Consider the following 22986-nt stretch of genomic DNA (forward strand, 5'->3'; position numbering starts at 1 on the left):
AACAAGTGAATGAAAGATAAGATACTGTACTGAAATTATTGGATGTGTTTTAAATTGTGTTTGTTTTGTTTTGTTAATTCAATGTTTTAGTGTTAGTGTTACGTAGTGTTTTTTTATTTGTATTGTATTGTATTGTTTTGTTGAATTCTTTTTCTTTCTTTTATAGTTTTTAAACTGTTAATAAATATTATTTTTTAAAAAATAGAATGTTATTGAACATTCCATGGCATCTGTGACATCACAGATGCTCAAGGAGTGGCTAGGAGGAGGCAGGGCTGATGCCAGGAGCAGGCATTACTGCTGTTCACTAAGGCCCATGCTCTAGCAGGGAGCCCACCGGCAGTTTCTGGAGCCACCTTGTTCTGCTGCTCCTTCTTGCTATTGCTGCCCTCTGTGGCTGAGCAAGCCTAGGCAGTTGGGCAGAGTAGCCAAGAAAGAGATGTAAGCAAATGAGAAGTGACCATAGGGTCAGGGAGGGTGAGATGGGTGCTCTCAGGGAATGGTCCTCCTGGGTGCATCTTGACCAATGGTCTCTCAATGCCTGAAACTGGCACTTGGGAAAGGAGTCACACATGACAGAAGTGAGGCAACTAACTGGGCACAGGACAGTTTTCACAGGGTAATCAGTAAAACCAGATCATCGTATCTGAAAGCACGCCGACTCACCATCTAGGGCCACTGGCAATGCTTGAAAAGTTCTTGCTGAACTGCCAATTCCTATTTACGTCTATCCCATGGAAGGACTGGCCCTGGATGGATTAAATTATAGCTCATTCCTAGTTCGATGATGGGGTTTCTCTAGGTTGGGTTGATTTACGCATCACAACATAGCTATGATTTACACATTGTAATATATCACACTCAAAACTAATTAAAGAAATGTGTATCCGCTAGAGAAAAGGAACACAGGAATGGCTGGGGCTGGGAAGAAGACCTTCAAGGGGAGCTCAGACTGCTTCTCTCTCTGAATATTTGGACAAAAGCCAGCCACAACTTTTAAGGTCCAAAGATGTTTAAAAACAGGCAAGAAAAAAGAATTCCATCTGAAGATGGAAATAAACTCTCGATAATGCAGATTGTTTAAACTGAGTGAAATTGCTAGAGATGGCACACAAAGCACAAATGTTTTTTCTTGAGGCTTAGCATCTATGTATTTATTTTTGGAAGCAAAAATATGGTATTGATGTCAATGGGTGAAATCCAGTGGTGTCTGTCTGCAGGCGGAAGAGACACACACCCGTGACAAAACAGATTCTTCCTCTATTTGGGGGGAAGATTGTGGGGTACTGGGGCACGTGGGTGGAGTACAGAAAGTGGAAGTCTGTTCACATGAGGTTGGGTGGCCTAACATTTTCAATTGCTTTTTGATGTTTTAACTTTTCCTGTTATTCACAACCGATTGTGCTTTATTTCTTTTGAGACACCCCACCTTAGTTGCAATTTCATATCTACTACAGCTGTGCTGAAACCTGTCCTCATCCTCCCCAATGCTTTTTTCATCTGTGAAAGAGATTTCCATTTTACCGCCTCTTTTACTGGGCACTTCAGAAGTTCTTTATTCTTTTGTAGGATTGAGCCAGCCCATGAGGCAGATTGAGGCATCCATCTTAGGAGCAGAATCCCAAGGGGCAAAGCCTGACTGCTGCTGCTGAAGTGAGGAGAAGCGATGGTGGCCTCTGCCGAGATCTCATGAAGATCTTGTGAGATGTCGCAGCTGCCAAAGCTTCTCCTAACCTCTTCCACCGCCGCAGCATCAAGGAGAAGTGGCTGCCACTTCTGGGTTCTGGTGAGATCTTGTGGACATCGTGCGAGAATTTGCCGGAAGCCAGAAGCTTTCGTCATGTGACCCTGGTAAGCAAGACTTTGGCGGAAGGGAAGGTGGGAGGTGGCACAGTCTCGTTTCACCTCAGGTGGCTGTTATGTATGGAGTTGAATAGGATCCAAAATGCAGCAGTCTGATTGGTCCTAGAACAATAGGATTCAGAATGCAGCAGTCTGATTGGTCCTAGAACAATAGGACCCAGAATGCAGCAGTCTGATTGGTCCACAGGAGCCACCCAATCTAGCTCCAGGTGGAAGTGAATCCACAACCTGATTGGTCTACAGGAGAATCCCGGAATTAGCCAATCACATGGGGCCCATTGTCTAAATAATGTATATAAAGCAGACCTTCTGGGGGAACTTCCATTCCTCCTCACCACTATGAGCTGAATAAAGAGCATGAAATCCACTCTCGACTTCGAGTATATTTCAGTGGCAAAATAGTTTGGGGTGCCCCGGCCATGGGTGGTGTCTCCCCACCTCTTCTTCCCACTAAACATTTCTCAGCAGCTTCACCTACTTGCCCCTGCTTTCTGATCTCAAATTCTCCTATGGGAAGAGTTACATCAGGGTGTCGCCCCTGGGTTTTCATTGATGTGTGAAAAGTCAGGGAGCAGGATGGCTGTTGAGGACCTTAGAGTGGGGTGCTCACTGATTTTGTTTTTGAGGGAAGCTCTTTCTTTTGCATTAACACACACACACACACACACACACACACACACCTTTATGCACTGATTTCCTGTCAAGCAAAACTACTTCACTTCAAAGAGAACAGCTGTCACCTTCTGTTTACAGAGAAGCCCAGCAGAAGACATCAGGCGCTTTCAAGAAATGCTGGCACTCAGGAAGACTGCAGAGTGAAGACTTCCAAGACCACCAGAGAGGTGATTTGTAGAATTAAAGGACATTCACAAACACCCCACAGTCCCCTTGAATGCAAACTAAATGCAACAAAACCCTGTAACACCTCCACCAGAGAATTTTTCCAGACGTTTCTCTCCCCTTTGAGATATGTTGAATGCAATTTCTTTTGTCAGTAATTGTTGCAGAATGCCCACATCTGCCCCCCCATCAGGATTTTTTGTGTGTTGGGATATATATATTTATATACACACACATACATATATAATATAAATGTATTGTGCTGGGCAAGTTCTATTATGGTTGACTTCACATCTAGGTTTATGGATAAAAAAATTAGAAACCCTCTAGCAATCCTCTCATTTCATTGTAAAATCCACTTTCCTAGACTGGATAATTTTCCATCCATTACCATTTGGTTTCACTGTTGATATGAACAGCTGAAGAACATACACACATTTTTTATTTGCTCTGTTTATAATGAAGTGCTTTAATATTGTGAAATGCCTTTTATTAAATCCAAAGTTCACAGGGCATAATTTGAAGCATTGCTACTGGATTTAATAATGTGGGTGTTATTATGAAGATGAATATGGCACAATACATTATATTTCTCAAAGGATTATTAGCGCATTCATTCTTAGGAATAAGGCAGTGGGTGTTTCTCTTTTGATAGCTATTCAGACACCTAAACATATTTTCACCTCATTGTTCATCCTCGACAAATTTACTGTTATGATGTAACATTAATTAATAATAATAAAATTAATTATTTCTATTTCAAATGCACTATATGACTTGCTGTGCAGTAGCTATCACATTTGTATTCAGAACCACCATCGGATTTACAAGTTAAGGTACCTGGCACACCAAACCCATGGGCATATTTGCCTGGAATTTAGCAGGCTTCATTTAGGGGTTTCTATGCCTGCAAATTTCATTCAATTCTGCCATGCACCGAAAGCTATAGCCATTTAAAAACTTCCCCATAATAGTGAATGGGGAGGTAAAAAGATTTGGCTTTCCTGAATCAGGATTCAGACCTAAATTGAACAGGCCTCACATTGAGTCACAGTTGAGTCTGGCTGTTTTTCAAAGAATAAGTCAGGGTCCCAACTGAATCTTGTGGTCTGAGGCACACACCTCTCATGTACAGAGACCGGTGACTTTGACAAGCGGTCACCGATAGGGCATGTTGCATATTAGCGAGTGACCGGGCCTGCTTGCTGACCTGTCATTTCCAAGGCCTCGCTTGCGTGATTTACCACAGCATTTATTGATTGCTAGTACTCAGTTTTACTGCTGCCATGTATGTGCTTGGAATGAAATTAGGGGCTTTGTGGGGCATCGTCCTGCATCTGACAGCAAAAAAACAAAAAATAATAATAATAAACCCAACTTGCAGCTTGATACTCAAAAGGTGTCTCTTGTAACACACCAAAAGATTTGGGGGAAATTATATTGGTTTATCCCAAAGCTGGTATGCATTGTTATGCATTAGCCAAGGGACCTTATATTTGCTTTAAGAGTGAAGCGGTTAAAACCAGGCCATCCTTCTTTCTCTGAAAGTAGCAATGATTGATTCTGACTGAACTGCAATGAATTCAAGCTCAATAAAGGTCGTGCCCAGATAAACAGACCTACCTATCCAACATAGGCAAAACTAGAGATTCTGAAAGCTACAAATCTGCGAGGGTGGAGGTTAATTTTGAAATGCCTGATCTCAGCATAAAAATCCATCAAGCGCAAGCTCACTCCACTCATCCAGGCTTCAAACACCCCCACAAAATTGCTAAAGCACTGAAATAGGTGTAATTTCCTTCCAGTTCACCCTCCCCACTCCAACGTAGCTATTTCCTTCAATTACAACCCCCTCCCCCCAAGCGAGCTGGAAAAATTTGGTCAGTGTGATTTCATGAACTGGGTCTGAGCATTTGTGCATTTCCATGAAGCTGAACATTCAAATGTGAAGCGCGTAACTCAGTGGATATCTGCAGTTGGCTATTTTCAGCTGTAGGTTACTTACATTTTTTTCAAAAAAAAAAAAATATTATGCAGCTGACCATTTAATAAGGTGGTGGACTTTTCAAAACGATACTACTGAATAAATCATGGATTGAACCACTAAGTGAACAAATACTATGTTATAGCGTGTTCTCCTTCATGGAGAGCACGTGTTGCGGTGGGGGCCGCCAGGACACTCCAAAGTTGGGGGCGGGCTAACTGATCGTTGGCCACTGATGCGATTGGGGCTTCCCTTGTTGTTGGGAAGAAATTAATGTTGCCATTTATTGATTGACAGCCAGAAATGCTAAAACTCCTTGCACGAGGCTAGGGCTTCCTCTTTTTGCCCGTACAGCGGATTGCCCGTCCCTCCCTCCCTAGAATAGGGTTGTTCGCTTTGACCTTGCTATGCCTGTCATGGGGTTGTCTGCTTTGGAGCGGGGGCCTGGTAGGAATTTTGTCCATCTGGCTGATTGGCTGGGGCCATTTGGATTTTGACTACTGCGTAGCAAATCGCCACAACTTGTAAGGTTGCGGTTAGGCATTGGTTTATGGTTTGGTTGGTTGAGGGGCATGGATTGGCTGTGCCTGCCCCTCTAATGCTGCTACTGCAAGGGATTCCGTTAAAGGAATTGGGGGCTAACTATTGCTTGTCCACTCTGTCAAGGGGGCTCGGGCCATAGCAATGAGCTCCTGGTTGCATTTGGGGTGAGGGCAGGTTCCCTGCTCCGCGTAACCCCCAAGTGTATTCCCCCATTCTGACTTTCGCATCGTGCGGAATGTCAGTCTGTCCCCCATGGTGGGGGCAGATAGTCGTAACCAATGCCTAAGCAACCACTCACAAATTTGTATTTTAATAAAGTTGTGGCCAAAATTATGCCAAAAATCTTAAACAAAAATTCTGTGTGATGTGTGAGTTATTGGGGTGGACCTGGGGACCTCGACACACAACTGCTTTTGCAAGTTCACTAAAACTGAGCCAAGAGATTTCTTTTCCCCAAATTCCTAGAAAAAAGGATTATTTATTTTTATTCATTTATTTTTTTAAAAGCCTTGCATACCACTTTTCATTTTTATATCACAAAACTGGCTCACAATATACATAAAACCCACCGAAACCAGTAAAGAACAGCTGAAACATCCACAAAACGTAATTTCAGCAACTGCAACAACCAGAAGTAATGGGGGGGAAATGAGTAACAGCCAGCCAGGAAATACTAAAGGTCTTTAACAGCCTGCAAAAGCATTGCATCGCTGGTGCTCTCCTGCTCTCCCATAGGGAGTTCATTTTGCAAAGTGGGCGCCGTAATGGAAAAAGCCCTCCACCATACATTAGTGTGAGCCCCCACCGAGAAAGCATTCCCTGGTCTGAGAGAAAGGGTTCTGGCATGCAAAAGGCATTACATGATATGAATGAATCTCCCTTCTGCAGCTCTGAGACTGGGGGAGCGGCAGAGTTCTTGCATCATCAGCTTTTTGTTGTTGTTGACTAGCATTCCGTGGGCTCTGGCATATGTGAATTGTGCCTGTAATGGATGGTAGCTGGCACAGGATGGAATTTGTGGGAATATTCAGGGTGGCAGGAGAGGGTAGATTGTTTATTAATATCCTTCCTAACTTGCACTAGCAAGTTCCTTTACTTAGCAGAGTGCATTCCCCCTTTACCAGTGGCGTAGCGTGGGGGGTGCAGGGGGGGCCCGGCCGCACCGGGCACAACATCTGGGGGTTAGGGTTAGGGGCGCAAATCCACGGGTTAGGGGGCGCAAATCCATGGGTTAGGGGGCGCAAATCCACGGGTTAGGGGGTGCAAATTACTTGCCTTGCCCCGGGTGCTGACAACCCACGCTACGCCACTGCCCTTTACACAGCAAAAAACCTGTTGCAAACTTGTGTGAGTTTCTTAAGACAATACGCAATTCAATCTGGCTTGTCCAGATTGAAATGTATTCTATTATTTTCCTGGTAAGACACCTTGAATCCCTCCTAAAAGAATAAAGACACCACAGCCTTATTGATAAGTAACAAAAAGAATGTTTTGCATGTTTAGACCTTTAAACCTCCCCCTTAAATAAATTCAGACAAGATTTTGGTTTGGTTTTTGGCAGAATTTAGGCCACAGCTTTATTGATTACAGCAAGTAAATGGTTTGACTAGCTCCCTGCACCATTGCAGGTAGCGCTGACCCAGGGCACCAGCATAGGTCAGCCAAGGGTGAACACCTGGATAAGCGGAAAGCCAGGAACAGGCTATCTCTGCCACTCAAATGTCCCCCTGGACTCAGGCACGGGCACAACCCCCTCTCAGGGGTTGACCAAACCATCGAGTCCCTGGATTCCTTTAACGGAATACCCTTCACATAGGGATGGTGAGAGTGTTCTCCCATCCCTATCACCTGAACCAGAGCCTATCCTCAACCTTACAAGTTGTGACAATTTGCAATGCGGCAGGCGAACCCAAATGGCAACAGCCAATCAGCCAAGTGGGGGAAATTCCTGCCGTGCCCCTGTGCCAACGACAGACGACACACGACAGCATAGCAAGGTCAAGCGCAAAGCCCTAAATATAGGGAGAGGTGCGTGGGTGTTCCAAATGCACACGCCGAAAGAGGAAGCTCTGGGTCATGTGCATAGATATATATAGGTCCCTTGATCAGTTTAGCTTGCGTCCCATTGGCCTGATTAAACCCAGCATCAAGGGAACTACCAATTGGGTGTTGTGGCTAATCAATCAAACCCACCCACAACACAGGGTTTGGTTGCCAGGTCTCACCGCAACATGTGCCCTCTTTAAGGGAGGACCCAATTACTCATGATCAGGCAGAGCGCAGTGTGATCCCTGAAGGCAGCCTTTAGGCTTAAAGTTTCAAACATATACAAACAGGTTTACCCCATAAGAGAGATTTACCTAGTGACTGGCTAGCAGTCCAGGTGTTCACAGGACGAAAGGAAGATGGAAAAGAGAGACAGTGGCAGCATGTCTTGGTCTTTTACCAGGTCTGGAAAGGTCACGCCCACCCACTAGTCACATGCAAGGAAGGATGCTCCAGGCCAGAAGAAACAGGAAGTCTTGACTGGCTGGACCAAACATTCCCTTGCATGTCCACTCTAGCAAAACAAGGAATGTTGCACTTGACTGCTCTCAGTGGATTACAGTGGACGCTCGGGTTGTGAACGTGATCCATGCGGGATGCCCATTCGCAACCCGCAGCGGTGTGTCTGGGCACACATGGGTTGTGATTCAGCGTGTCTGTGTATGTGCAAAGCGAGATTTAGCACTTCTGCGCATGTGCGACTGCCGAAACCCAGACGTAACCTGTTTGGCGGGTCCATAACCTGAAAAAATGCAACCTGAAGCATCTATAACACGAGGTATGGCTGTACATCCCACAGAATTCATACTGACAGAGGGTGCCCCGTATGTCTACAGGACGCTCCAGAGAATGTCCTACAAGTGGTGTTCTGTTTGTGAAGGAAGAAGAAAAAGCTGTGTGTTGGAGGCATGCCAGAGGAGGCTATGGATCTGCAGGATCCTAAGTCCCCTGATGCTCCCCAACATGGCTGCCAAAGGCCCTCATTATACACCAACCCTGGTGCTGGCATAGTAATTTCCATTGCTCAATGGAAGGAGATTTTTTTTTTAAAAAAAAAAGGGAGAAAAACACCCTCGCCCACAAACACCTGCTTTGCCTGTAGCTAGTCAGCAGGGCTTGGGTTGTGTTGCTCACTCTGTCCCAGTTTTTCATCTCAACCATAGGATTGTTTTCTTCTCATTTTGAATTAGTGTATCCTAACCTTGGAGGGCGCACTTAGTGACTTTGGTTGGGCACTATCTAGGCAAATTAAGCATGCTTTGAGTCTCATTGACTTCAAAGGAGGAGAGTTCCTCAGCACCTGAGCTATTTTCCTGTTCATGTCAGTGGGACTTAAAAGTACTTAAATACAGCCATATCTGAAGGTGTGAGTACCGTATTTTTCGCTCTATAAGACACACCAAACCATAAGACGCACCTAGTTTTTAGAGGAGGAAAACAAGAAAAGCCAGCAAGAGCCGCAGACATGATCTTTAAAGATAGAGCGGCTCTTGCTGGCTTTTCTGGGAGGCGGGAGAAGGGACTGACGGGCTGCCCTCCGTCCCTTCTCCCACCTCCCTGAAAAGCCAGAGCAAGCTGTGCAGCTATCTCTGAAGCCAGCACAGCAAGAAGGAGAGCTGCGCAGCGCCTCTTGATCTGCTGGCTTCCCAGCGAAGCAGGATGAGGGACGGAAGGGGCTCCGTAAGGGCTCCCTTCTGTCCCTCATCCTGCTTCGCTGGGAAGGCAGCACAACAAGAGGCGCTACGCAGCTCTCCCTCTTGCTGTGCTGGCTTCAGCGATAGCTGCACAGCCTGCATTCGCTCCATAAGACGCACACCCATTTCCCCTTACTTTTTAGGAGGAAAAAAGTGTGTCTTGTGGAGCGAAAAATACGGGATATGGAATATATGGATAAACTTTAAGGAACATCTGTGTATCACCAAAAAAGAAAGAAAGAAAGAAAGAAAGAAAGAAAGAAAGAAAGAAAGAAAGAAAGAAAGAAAGAAAGAAAGAAAGAGGAATCAATTCATATCATCTGAGGCACATTCTCTAGAAGTCCCTAGACTGGCTCTCCAATCCTTTCCGCTTATCTCAGCTTACAATATACAACACCATGAGCTATAAAATAAGTTTCATTCTGGATGAGTGCCCTGGAGAATGTTGGGATGCATTGCATTAACCATATCCCACTAGGTTCTTCCAGATTCTAACATGGAAGGGAAAAGCAGTATCCCAATTATTTCTGTTAATTACGAAAATGCTTATTTCATTATTTTGTTCATAATTATAATGAACTGTTTTGTAAGATCAGGCACTGAATTGTCTGTTGCTTTAGCAAGGATGCTACCACAAAATGTATGTTTCAGACACCTCATCTCCTCCTGCTGCCAATCTCATTTAGGACCTTAAATGTTTATTTGCAGCAGTTCAATTGCCATTATTTAATCTTGGCTAATCTTCAAATTCTGGTGTCTGTGGCCTTTTTGACATAGAGGGGAGGTTAACATCCTTCCATATAATTAACTACAGGTTAGGATAATATATTAAGAAGTCCAAGAGGCATTCCATAGCATACTCACTTGGGTGAACTCTGTTGCAAAATCTCTGGCAAGAAAAGAATTTCCTCCAAAACCAGAGAACTGGATGTGTGTAGAAAAGGTGGGGAGGGGATTGAGTGCCTCATATTTCTATAGCATGCAACCCTGAGTAGGAAGAATATGGTTGGCAGAGATACCAATAGCATAGGTTGTAATCCTAATCCCATTTACCTGGGAGCAATTCCCACTGAACTTTGAGTAGACATTACATTACATTTACAACATATGTATGCAAAGAAGTTGCGGTGCACATCTGTCCTCTGACCCTATGCTGTACTCAGTGTAGGCAGAAAAAAATCAGCAAGCATACTCATAAGAATAATAAGTAGTTATTGTTATTATTTATTAACTTTGCACACAGCCCTCCATGCAAAGATCTCAGGTGGTTCACAGCATAAAATACCGAATAAAACCACCAAGTACATAATAAAAACAAGAACAAACCAAGCCAATAACCCTACTCCACAAACACATTTAGGACATACACCCTTGCGCAAATTAATTGAAACAAACAATGAATTTAGTAGTTTATTGTACAAAAATGCAAACTGTAGAGGAACTGATTTGGATTCCTTTCGCCTTCAAATCCGTATTCAATACGGCTCCTTTTTGCTTTGTCGAAGTAAGGAAGCATCATCTGTAGGAGTTGTTTTCTTCTTATGACCACACTTTCCTTTAGGAGAAACAGATCCAGTTTCCTGCTTCAACTTGATGACATGGCTGGCAGTTGCTAAACTCACACCAACCACTGAAGCAATCTCTCGATACGTCTTAGCTGTGTGTTTGTGCAGAGTTACGATCTTTGTACATTTCCTAGGTGTCACATCCATCTCGAACAGCGGTCGAATCACATCTGGTCAGGTTTCTAAACGCTGAAATACTGTAGCTGCTGACGTAATGATTGCATCATACACTACGGCGGTCAGACAGGATTCTAAAATCTGATGCAATGCAGTAGCTGCTGATGTAATGATTGCATCAGCCAACATAAAAAATGACCAAACTGACTTTTTGTGTTTGTTTTGAATACAGGATTACGAGTAAGATAGAAAACATGCTTTGTTTCAATTAATTTGCACAAGGGTATGTAGAGTGTTAATCAGCCAAAGGTCTGGTTGAAGAGAAATTTTTCTGCCTGGCCCCTAAAGATACGCAATGAAGGTGCCAGGCAAACCACCCTGGGGAGAGCAAGCCTTGTGTGTGGAAATATATTATTGCATCCCATCACCTTCTGACACTAAGAATAATGGCTGAAGTGTGGAAGTCTCCCATGAAAAGCCTGTTCTCAAACAAATCTTAGATGAGCAAGCAGAGAGAGTTGTCTTCTGGGCATGCTGCCCAGAAAACCCGATTGATGTTTGCTTCAATTCAGCAGGAAACAGTGGGTTTTCCCAGGGAAAGTGTCGGGACAAAAGAAACACTTCTTAGACCCTTGCCTAGAAGTCAAACGGAAGTGTGGATGAGCTGTAACTGGCCATCATTATGCTCCCAAAATAGGGTTCTACGGGTTCCCCACTAAGAGTCTTCACTCTAGTGAATGTTGAGTAATTTCAACAGATTAGTTCTGCTCTGTCAAACACAAAAAACGCTGAATGTCAAAGCTAAAGCAGATTCAAGAGCCCCTTTGTCACCACTTTCTGGAAGGCAATATCAGCACCAGCAAAGCCCAGGTTGCTACCTGTGCGGCACTAAAGAATGCTGTTCCCATCTGTTTCCAAACTGATCCCTATACCTGCGTAGGAACAATTTTCCTGCAGGCTAGATTATTTGCAGTGCCTGGCTTTAAATCTGCATTTCCCCCCCTGCAGTTGTAGTAGCAGCAACTCTTCCAAACTCTTTAGTTAGCATACCTATAATTTAGCATATGCCCCAGCTCCTCAGACACAGGCATGCATTAGCCATCTTCAGTCATGTTCTCTGCCCTGCCATGTGCTAAACACATTGTCACTTTCTTCCCATCCTAAGTAAGAGGTGAGGTCATGACTGCATGCCCTGTACCTGCCCCTGGTGCCTCAAATGAGATAATAACGCAGAGTGAGGATGCCTTAGAAGGGTAGCCATCATTACAAGGTATTTTACAGCTCTCCTTTGATATGTGCTTTAGTGTCCTCAAAGATATCAGCCTTTTCATTTAGGTATCATGCAGAATGCCTCTTCAGTTTGGGATGCACAAAACTAGGCCTGTTTTGCTAATACTGGTGTCAGGATACTGTCAGCGACCCCCGGTTATTGCCCAGGAAAGTATAAAGACAAGGGAAGATTTCTTACCGTCCTTTTTTTTATTCAGCATTTGCAGAGAGAGCCTATAAAACCCAGCATCTTGGATAATGGCATTGTCCCAAGTGAATCTCCATCCTCCGTCTCTCCCACTTCCTCATTCATCATCATCATCACCTCCTCCATGGGTGCTGCTACGTGCCCTCTGTCTTTGAGCTCTTTGCTCTCCTACTTTTAAGGCTCGCTGGGTTCTGGGAGATGGAGGGTCTGGAATGCTTTCTAATGAGAATGTGTCAGCCAGGTAAGACTCTGGCTCTCCTATGATTTCCCAACTTTCCCCCTCATCTGCCTCTGAGCTGTGACCCTCCTCAAACCCCTGTTGCGAATCTACACTGCCTTCCTCTTCCCTGAAAGGTTCAAGAGGAAGAGGCAGTCTTCATCATTCCTCCTCTGCTCAGTCCCTGACAACTGGTGAGCACCTGGGACTCAGCTATACAGCTGCAAATATAATGTTTTAAGTGCATTATACAAAAGTGACACTAGATGGTGATGGTGAGCTTATGGCAAATTCAATATATTTTTCAAAACGGGGTTTGTTTGTTTGTTTGTTTGTTTAAAGCATTTTCACAGCGATTTTATATGCATCTAGTTTTCATCCTGGTTGCATGCAATGGGAAATCCTGAACTCTGAAATACCTTGGGGGAATGGTCAGTCCTGCTGCTCCATGTTGATTCCTAGCTCTTAGAGCTACTGAAACAGCTATCATCCAGATCCCTGCTCTGCCACCACAGAGGGCTTTCATAGAGCTATCTTGCCCTGAGAACATTAAAGGTAAAGGGACCCCTGAACATTAGGTCCAGTCGTGGCCGACTCTGGGGTTGCGGCGCTCATCTCGCTTTATTGGCAGAAGGAGCCGGCGTACAGTTTCCAGGTCATGTGGCCAGCATGACTAAGCCGCTTCGGGAGAACCAGAGCAGCGCACAAAAATGCAGTTTACCTTCCCGCTGGAGCGGTACCTATTTATCTACTTGCACTTTGATGTGCTTTCGAACTGCTAGGTTGGCAGGAGCAGGGGCCGAGCAACGGGAGCTCACCCTGTCGCAGGGATCCGAACCAGTGGCGTAGCGTGGGGGTGCACGGGGGGCCGGCCGCACCGGGCGCAACATCTGGGGGTTAGGGTTAGGGGGCGCAAAACCATGGGTTAGGGGGCGCAAATCCACGGGTTAGGGGGCACAAATTACTTGCCTTGCCCCGGGTGCTGACAACCCACGCTACGCCACTGATCCGAACTGCCAACCTTCTGATCAGCAAGCCCTAGGCTCTGTGGTTTAACCCACAGTGCCACCCGTGTCCCCCTGAGAATATTGGAAAAGCAGAAATGGGTTTTCAAAATGGGGTTCTTTCTCATTTGTCTTTTTCCATTTTGGTTTTATTCCATTATTGCTATTGATGCTCGTTTTATTAATTTTATGAGATGCACTTTATCAAGTCCACCAGAAATGCAGTTTATAAATACCATAAAGAAACAAACAATCAAACAAATAAATAGGTCTTCTTCCGTAGTGGAATTCTCCTTTTTTTTAATGGATGACTGCAGTTCAATTTCCAGCTAATAATAACCGTAAAAGGACAGTCAATATTGCTTGCCATATATTCTCTCTCTCTCTTCTTCCTCATAGGAAGATGCAGAGGTCTCTAATACCTGTGGAATGTACATGTTTAGCAGCAGCTAAGGGATGATGGCTTCATAGATGAGAAACCGTCCACATGTATGCCAGTCAAAAGAGACATTTGTGCTGAATTGTGATGGATGGAAGCGGGCAGTGTCTTCCAAATTATCAGACCAAAAGCTAATTTAGTTTTCCCATCTGGAACTTCAACACAGTGTCATTTTGTAAAGGACAAAGATGGCAACTCATTCTAATTTGATATCTAAAACATTTCCCCCCAAAAAACAAATGTTGAAAGCAAATACAGTGGTACCTTGGGTTAAGAACTTAATTTGTTCAGGAGGTCCGTTCTTAACCTGAAACTGTTCTTTACCTGAGGTACCACTTTAGCTAATGGGGCCTCCCGCTGCTGCCGCCACGCCGCCACTGCGCAATTTCTGTTCTCATCCTGAGGTAAAGTTCTTAACCCGAGGTAATATTTCTGGGTTAGCGGAGTCTGTAACCTGAAGCGTCTGTAACCCGAGGTGCCACTGTATAGACGTTATTATGAAACGGATCGTATAAATTCCCCCCCATGAGTATTTTGTCATAACCCATGTCACTTGTCTTTCACAATTGGCTCCAGCTGGTGCATTCTGCATTCAGAGACCCACATGCTTGATTTTTCCTCATTTTAAGGTAAAGGTAAAGGTATCCCTGCCCGTACGGGCCAGTCTTGACAGACTCTGGGGTTGTGCGCCCATCTCACTTAAGAGGCCAGGGGCCAGCGCTGTCCGGAGACACTTCTGGGTCACGTGGCCAGCGTGACATTGCTGCTCTGGCGAGCCAGAGCCGCACACGGAAACGCCGTTTACCTTCCCGCTGGTAAGCGGTCCCTATTTATCTACTTGCACACGGAGGTGCTTTCGAACTGCTAGGTTGGCAGGCGCTGGGACCGAGCAGTGGGAGCGCACCCCGCCGTAGGGATTCGAACCGCCGACCTTTCGATCGGCAAGTCCTAGGCGCTGAGGCTTTAACCCACAGCGCCACCTGCGTCCTCATTTTACATTTGTACTAATCATTGGAAAGACTTGGCAAAATATTTTTACGTTATATATTTATTTAGGGTTATGCTGGGAGATTCAGGACAGAGAAAAAAATGTGCTGTACTTTTCCGCGTATTAGACGAGGGTTTTTTACTCCAAAATAAAATTTAAAAAGGGGGGGGGTCGTCTTATATATGGGTAGTGCAAAGGGGAGACGGGTGATTGGTTGCCTCCTCGAGCAGGATCTAACGATTGGGTGGGTGAATGGTGTCTGCTGCAAGGGCTGCTTTTTATTGGCTGCTGCTTTGTCAATTGGGTGGGTTATTAGTGGATACGGCAAGGACTGCTTTGGATTGGCTGCCACCTCGGCAATTTGGCTTGTGCCGTTTGCGATTGTTAGCGTTTGCCAGTTGGGTGAGTGATATTTGGTTCGGCATTCCCTTCCTCCCCCCCAAAATTGCTCAAAAAATGTGAGCATTCCTCCCCCCCCAAAAAAAGCTCAAGAATTCTGGGCAATGCTCCACAGAAAAAGCTCAACAACTCTGTGCCATCTCCCCCCATTTTCTTAAATTTGAGCACCCCAAAATATGGGACGTCTTATACATGGGGCGTCTTATAGACAGGAAAGTACGGTACTTTGTCATCTAGCACACAGTTCACTTGTGGAATTTGTCCCCATAAGAAGCAGTGATGGCAGCCAATTTGGATGGCTTTAAAAGGGGATTAGAGATATCCACGGAGTATAAACCTGTCAGTGGCTACTAATCCTGATGGCTATGTTCTTCCTCTGCTGTCAGAGGCAGTATGAGTCTGAATACGAGTTGCTGGAAGCCACAGGAGGAGAGAGTGCTGTTGCTCTGAGGTCCTGCTTGCAATAGGCATCTGGTTGGCCACTGTGAGAAAAGGATGCTGGATAAGCCACTGTCCGGATTCAGTAGGAATCTCCATATGTGCTCCACAGAGCTCCTGAATTCAATTGCTATGACCTCAAGATGCTTCTATTTCAGCATTCGTTTGCTCAGAGTTTCTGCTAGAGCTTATCAGATTAAGTCAGCAGTTGAAGGCACCTTTTATCATATGTGGTGGAAATGTAAGGTAGTAAAAGAATTTTGGGAAATGATGTATAATGAGTTGGAAAAAAAAGTTTAAAATAACCTTTTATATAACCCCCCCCCCGAAGCCTTTTTTTAAGGAATTCTAGGTGCTGAAATCTCAAGGAAGCAGAAAAGACTATTTAAGTATGTGACCACAGCTGCACAGATGTTATTGGCCCAGAGATGGAAAGAAGATAAAGTCCCGGCCAGAGAAGAATGGCAGATCAAGTTGATGGATTATGCCGAAATGGCAAAAATGACCAGAAGAATCAGAAATCAGGAAGACCAAAATTTTAATAAGGAATGGGGAACATTTATAACTTATCTTAAAGACCATTGTAAACTGAAAATTGTTAGTAGGACTAGCATAACACTTGTAGTTTAATGGTGAATTTTGGACACAATGGAGAGGTAAAAGATTTGGATTATTAAAAAACATGCAGGAGGGAATGATTAACAATAGGATCCACAAAGGGGAGGAGGAAAGTCCAGGAGATTCTTTGGAATCTTGTTTCTATGTTGTATGTTGGATATGTGGTTGTGAAATTTTAATCTGAAAAAACCGTGTGTGTGTGTGTGTGTGTGTGTGTGTGTGTGTGTGATCAATTGAAAGCAATAGATTTGAGTTCACCCTGAATAACCTCATTGATTTCAGTGGGTTTCCTTTGAGTACGGCTAAGTTGGATATAACCCAGACTCTCCCCTCTGTAATCTTCGCAGGAAATTCGTAGCCTTTGCAGGAGATGACCCTGCTGCACACAACCAGAGTCTTTGATGGTGGAAAGCTGCACACTGACAAAAACTGTGAAGTCTGGACAACTGTGCAATCCTATAGATGTATATTTGGATGAAAGCCGTGTTGAGTCCACTGGGATATACTCTGAAACTGCAGCCAAATACTCCAAGATCAGCCTTGTCCTTAAGGCCAAGAATGACTCTTACAAGAGGATGGTTCTTTTTTCAGTCTGCTGCTGGAATTGAGTATTAATTACAATAGCATATAGAATCAGTAATGAAACAGGAGGGGGGTGATTTGCTGTAACAAATTAAATGCATGCATCACAGACTGGGGGAGGGAAAACTCATGGGGGGGCAGCAGAGATAAAACTACCATGGATATCTGAAGACCAGGTATGCTTTATTTTTAATGCCCTCTGTTGGCTTACGGTTCACTGGATATTCAATATGAACATTTTTACCCCTGTATAAACTGTACAAGCAATTGATTTTTGTAATGGTACAATCTGATGTAATGCAATTTGACATTACAGTTGGCTAATTCCCAGTGCCCCTCCAGCCAATATCAATTTTTATCTATAGCTGTTTTCCAAAAACTGCTGAAGAGGTCATTTAGGGGATTTTTGCCCCCTTACAAAATCACCCTCAGTGGCTGATGTCACAAAATGCTGTTTTGTGTGCCTGCAAGTGTGTGTGCTTGTGTGTATACAGGCTCTCTCTAGCTAAATCATACTTGGAATAGATCCCTCAAAATCAATGGACTTAAGTTATTTATTCAATAGATTTTTATCCTGCTTTCCAAGAGAGTATCCTCACAAATTGGCACACAAGAGTATACAATTAAATAGTATAAAACACAATCTAAAACTTTCAGTAACCAATAACTTTAAAATAGCCAGATCATAAGGCAATCAGTAGCCCAATATAATGAAACATATAAACAAAACTGGACTCCTTGTTATATATATGAAGGTACAGGGAAAGTTTTTGGCCCCAAGACCTTTTACCCACATAGGGTGGTGTGCCAGATGTGGCCATATTTGGGGGGAAAGCAGACTTTGCCTCAGCCACACATGCTATGGTTACATCTAAACTAGACTATCACAATGCACGATGCATGGGGCTGCCTTTAAAGGTGGTTTGGAATCTTCAACTGGTATAGAATGTGATAATATGCTTGTGGACCAGACATTCACGATCATTTTGCAAACTTCCCAGAACTTAGTTGAATACCAGTCAGTGTATCTACTTGGATTAAAACAATCTAAAGCTGTTTTTTTTTATTTAATGTCATGATGTGCCTCAAATATTAAATTTTTAAGAGGGGGTCTGCAAAACATGTTTTGCACAATTGCTTGTTTAAAATGGCCTTGTGCTGATGACATTTCCTATTTGGGCTCTCACTTAACGTTTCGACCTGAGCGCATTAAAGAAAAAAAATATTATTTCAGCATCAGGTCTCAACACATCTCTGTCTCTCAGCAGGCAGCCCTGGAATAAGGTTCAGCTCCTTTAGTCGGCTGTTGCCAAATACGGCTGCTTCAGCATCTCTGAGATACACCCTTTTGGCTGTCCACCTGCTTGAGAAAATTGCTGTGTGTGCTCCGTTAATTTCTCATTTAGCTCATTGCAACTTCCATCCTGCTACGCTTCCCTCCTGGTACATTCCTTGTTTTCATCCATCCAGAATGACCCCTGCTAAAATTAATTTATCTCTCATTGCTATGGTAACCTCCCAGTCCCTCCTGACATCTCTGAGGCTGCAATCCTATAACACTTAGCACGGAAGAGTATGGGGCTTTCTTTCTGAGTAAACGCTGAGCAGCTCGCGCTGTAAGTTGGCTTTCTCCATCAACATTAAGTTCCCCATCATATTTCAGGCTCTGTAATTTCCTGTCTTCCAGCTCGCTTACGAATTCCCCATTGTCTCATTCCCTGTTCATGTATGTGTGTCTTTTTTTCATCTTGCTCCCAAGGCTAGAAATAGCTTCCTCCCCTGTATCCATCAAACCACCTCCCTCATGTCTCTTTTGGGAACAACAGTAACAAAGTATTTCCTTACCTGAACCGCAATTTGTGTGCTTTCTGCCAACAGTTAATTCACCCATCCTGCACTCCATCCATCTTTGTTCCTTCCCTTCACCCTTGTCTCACCCCTTTCACGCAAGCCAAGCTTGCGCTGCACAGACAACTTGCACCTTGCCTTCTCCTTCATTAGAAATAATATAGCATGGCACACTACACTGAAGTGACCTGGTTGTGCTCAGCTCTCCCAGCCTCAAGGGAGGTAGACCTGGTGCATGTTGGAGCAAGGGAAGGGGGGGATTTAAATTAAGTTTGCATATCAAGACAAATTTACTTACTTCACACTTTCCTCAACTAGGTACAAAATGAAGCACAGCTATCCTTCCAAATTTGACTTCTTTGAATTCTGCAGTGCTGTCCTCCGGGCAAATCATGTGAACAAAAATGTATATGCTTTGGTAAAATGTACATACAAACACACACATTACCAAAAACAATATTAAAAGTATATTGAGGGAAATTGTGAATATTAGGCAAAATTGCATACAATAGGTGCATATTTAGTGATGTTTGCACTAAAATGTTGGCTAAAATTTTCATGAGGACTTTCTCAAAATGGTGGACTAACATGGAAACGTGGAGAATGAAACTTAATATGGAAAAAATGAGAAACGGAGAGAAACAGAAATGGACAGGTTTTCCCACCCATAGTTGGAACACATCCAAAACGGCACCATTTTGAGGATGCCTCTCTTTCTTAGAATCATAGAATTATAGAGTTGGAAGTGACTCCAAGGATCATCTAGTCCAACTCTCTGCTATGCAGGAATCCTGCCCACAGCTGTCCTTTGGTTGTCTCAAAGTGCTAACTTTCTAGTTAACAGCAAGACACACTGACTAGACTTAGCTAAGTTATATTTCAGTGTTTTGGAACATCCCTAGATGGCTAGTGCAAAATTTTTAAAAAAACCTGCGCAGTCACCACGTTCTTCATTTGCAGACCTGCCTTAAGAAGAGGAAGAAGAGTTTGGATTTGATATCCCGCCTTTCACTCCCCTTCAGGAGTCTCAAAGCGGCTAACATTCTCCTTTCCCTTCCTCCCCCACAACAAACAGTCTGTGAGGTGAGTGGGGCTGAGAAACTTCAGAGAAGTGTGACTGGCCCAAGGTCACCCAGCAGCTGCATGTGGAGGAGCGGAGACGCGAACCCGGTTCCCCAGATTACAAGACTACCGCTCTTAACCACTACACCACACTGGCTCTCTGCCCTGCATTGAATACCCTTACTCTGCATAATGGGGCATAATGGGGCAGAGTGGGCTTATGCGCAGTCCACCATCAGTTGCAATGCAACCCCTTTATGCCCAGCCTTCTTATCAGCAATAGCAAACTCAGTCTCAGTCTCCATGGCTCCAGTCATCCTTTAGCCCCTGTTTCATGTTTTTAATTATGTCGTTATATTTGTAGGCGGCCCCCTAATATATTTTCTCTGGACAACCTGCAATATTTATTTAATTTACTTATTAGTTGGTTTTCAGGGGCAAACACTCACAAAGCAACATACACAGAGAAATAAAAAGTATAGACCCGCAAGCAGCGTATAAGCACAGAGTAGAAACAGACAAATGGAGACACATTGAATTACATCACCAACGTTAGGAAAGGCATTAGAAGAAAAATATAAGTTCTTAAGGCCTGTTTGAATGCCAGAACTGAAGGGGATCAAGCAAATGTTAACTAAAAGAGAATCCCTGTTTAATTAGGTTTTAACAAACTTAAAGAATGTTTTTGTTTGTTTAGTCGTTTAGTCGTATCCAACTCTTCATGACCCCATGGAGCAGAGCATGCCAGGCACTCCTGTCTTCCACTGCCTCCTGCAGTTTGGTCAAACTCATGCTGGTAGCTTCGAGAACACTATCCAACCATCTCGTCCTCTGTCGTCCCCTTCTCCTTGTGCCCTCCATCTTTCCCAACATCAGGGTATTTTCCAGGGAGTCTTCTCTTCTCATGAGGTGGACAAAGTATTGGAGCCTCAGCTTCAGGATCTGTCCTTCCAGTGAGCACTCAGGGCTGATTTCCTTAAGAATGAATACATTTGATCTTCTTGCAGTCCATGGGACTCTCAAGAGTCTCCTCCAGCACCATAATTCAAAAGAATATTGTACAAATAATGACACCAATAAACAGCCACAGCAAAATCCAGGACCATCACGGAGAATCAAACAAAATACCAAGAAAAGTCAAATCACTAAAGCCAGGGGTTGCCAACATTTTGGGGTCAGTGGACACGTTCCAGGCAATGCGCAGGAAGAGGAAACAGTTTCTCATATAATGAGGGGTTTTGAGGGGATATTTACTGATGAGCATCATAGGAGGTATTGTTGGCCCTGCAGGCATTCTTGAGACCTGTCCTAAGCATGTAGAGAACTAAAGCAACTTTGTAAGAACTAAAGACAACCAAAATGCAAAAATTAATATCTTCAAATGGTATTAAAAACCAGGGCTTTTCCGCATCTGGAACTCAGGTCTGGCATCTCTCAGGTGGGCACCATTGCCATTATAAGAGGACAGGGGATGCGGGTGGCACTGTGGTCTAAACCACTGAGCCTCTTGGGCTTGCCGATCAGAAGGTTGGCAGTTCGAATCCTTGCAACAGGGTAGGCTCCCATTGCTCTATCTCTGCTCCTGCCAACCTAGCAGTTTGAAAGCACACCAGTGCAAGTAGATAAATAGGTACTGCTGCAGTGGGAAGGTAAACGGCGCTTCCATGTGCTCTGGCTTCCATCACAGTGTTCCGTTGCACCAGAAGCGGTTTAGTCATGCTGGCCACATGACCCAGTAAGCTGTCTGTGGACAAACACTGGCTCCTTCGGCCTGAAAGCGAGATGAATGCCACAACCCCACGGTCGCCTTTGACTGGACTTAACCATCCAGGGGTCCTTTACCTTTTTACTAAGAGGACAAGGCAGGCGTCCTTGGTGAATTCCAGCACATCTTTTTCTAGGAAAATAGAACTGTTAAAAACAATGTTAAAAGACCCAGGAGAATAAAAAAAATATTGCCTAGCTTGCACTAAAAAACAATATAGTTGCCAGGCCAGCCTCTATGGGAAAATGTTCTGGTAGCAGGGTTGGAGGATAGCCAAGAAGGACCTTGTAACTACGTTGTGTGTTTCAGTCTGAGAGGGTCACTTCTCCTTGAGAGCCACCTTGAAGGTCCCATGTTTGGTGAAGGGCAGGATCAAATTATTAGTAACTAGGGCCAGGGATAATGATTCCAGGATCGAAAACACCACAAAGCAAATTAACAACAGCAGTGTGGTGCTTGCCACGCTTAGGAAAAAATTGTGCAAGCCCTGTTAACTATACATGTGTCAATGAGATGCAGCAGTGCAATAATGACATCAATAATAATATTGTCTTGATATAGCTGCCCTCCATACACACCAGCTGGCATTCCAGGTGCAGTGCAAATAAAATGCACTCAGCGCTCCTGGCACATAAAAGCACATAGGAAAGTGGTGCTTGAAAAAGAGGAAGGGTGGAAAGAGTAAATAAAGGAAAACTAAACCATTCCAAAAAAGATACGGAGAACAGAAAACTGAAAAAAGTTTTCAAGGATGTTCTGAAGGTGAGGAAGGAGGAAGAGAAAGGCATATCCAGAAGGTGAAAAGCCCGCATAGCAAAGGCACGATCGCCTGCGGATGACTGGGGAGCCTTAAAGATGTCAATTTCCTTCTGTATTTCTTTTGACATATGCTGCTGTCATGATTTGGCTAAATAGCTTTTTGGTGGGTCTTTTATGGGACTATTTTGATGTGGAAGCAGCAGACGGCAGTCTACTCAGACTAGAGGCCTGCAGCCAAGGATTCCAATCAATATGTGATGTTCAGCCTGACTCGCCCCTTCAACATATGTAGCTCTGTTATGTGTACCTCTCCTCTCTGCTCCTTCTCGCTCCTGGTTTCCTTCTCCTCTCAGACTCCCTTCCACGAGTCATTTTCATTTCTTCTGGAACATTCTGTATCCTCATCCCCTCCCTTACTTCCCTTGTGTCACTGCTTTATCTGCCTCCTAGCTGGTCTTTCCCTCACAGTCTAGGGTTGCCATACTTCAAACAGGGAGAATCTGGAAAGAAAAGTTGTTCAGCTTTTTCTGGCAAAGTAGTTGAACTTTTTGGCAAAAATCACAAAAATGCCATTTTTTAGCTGTTTTTATGGAAAATTGGAAAAACGGCATTGCCAACATGGGCTGCCATATGTTTGGATTTTCTCGGACATTTCCCCCCGATTCCCACCCATATACTGATGCCGATTGCAGTATTCCAGATGTCTGGGAAATTCTGGATGTATGGCAACCCCCGTCT

At 44.1% G+C, this 22986-nt stretch overlaps 1 long non-coding RNA gene across 1 annotated transcript; it reads left to right on the forward strand.

The window, feature by feature from the left end:
* Window positions 1–338: 338 nt before the first annotated feature.
* Window positions 339–16403, forward strand: LOC309367385. Its single transcript, XR_014167116.1, has 3 exons — window positions 339–441; window positions 2617–2705; window positions 15958–16403. It is a non-coding gene; the product is annotated as an uncharacterized lncRNA (long non-coding RNA).
* Window positions 16404–22986: the final 6583 nt, after the last annotated feature.

This window comes from Podarcis melisellensis (assembly GCF_964234715.1).
Source record: "Podarcis melisellensis genome assembly, chromosome: 3".
In the NCBI taxonomy this organism is placed as follows: Eukaryota; Metazoa; Chordata; class Lepidosauria; order Squamata; family Lacertidae; genus Podarcis; species Podarcis melisellensis.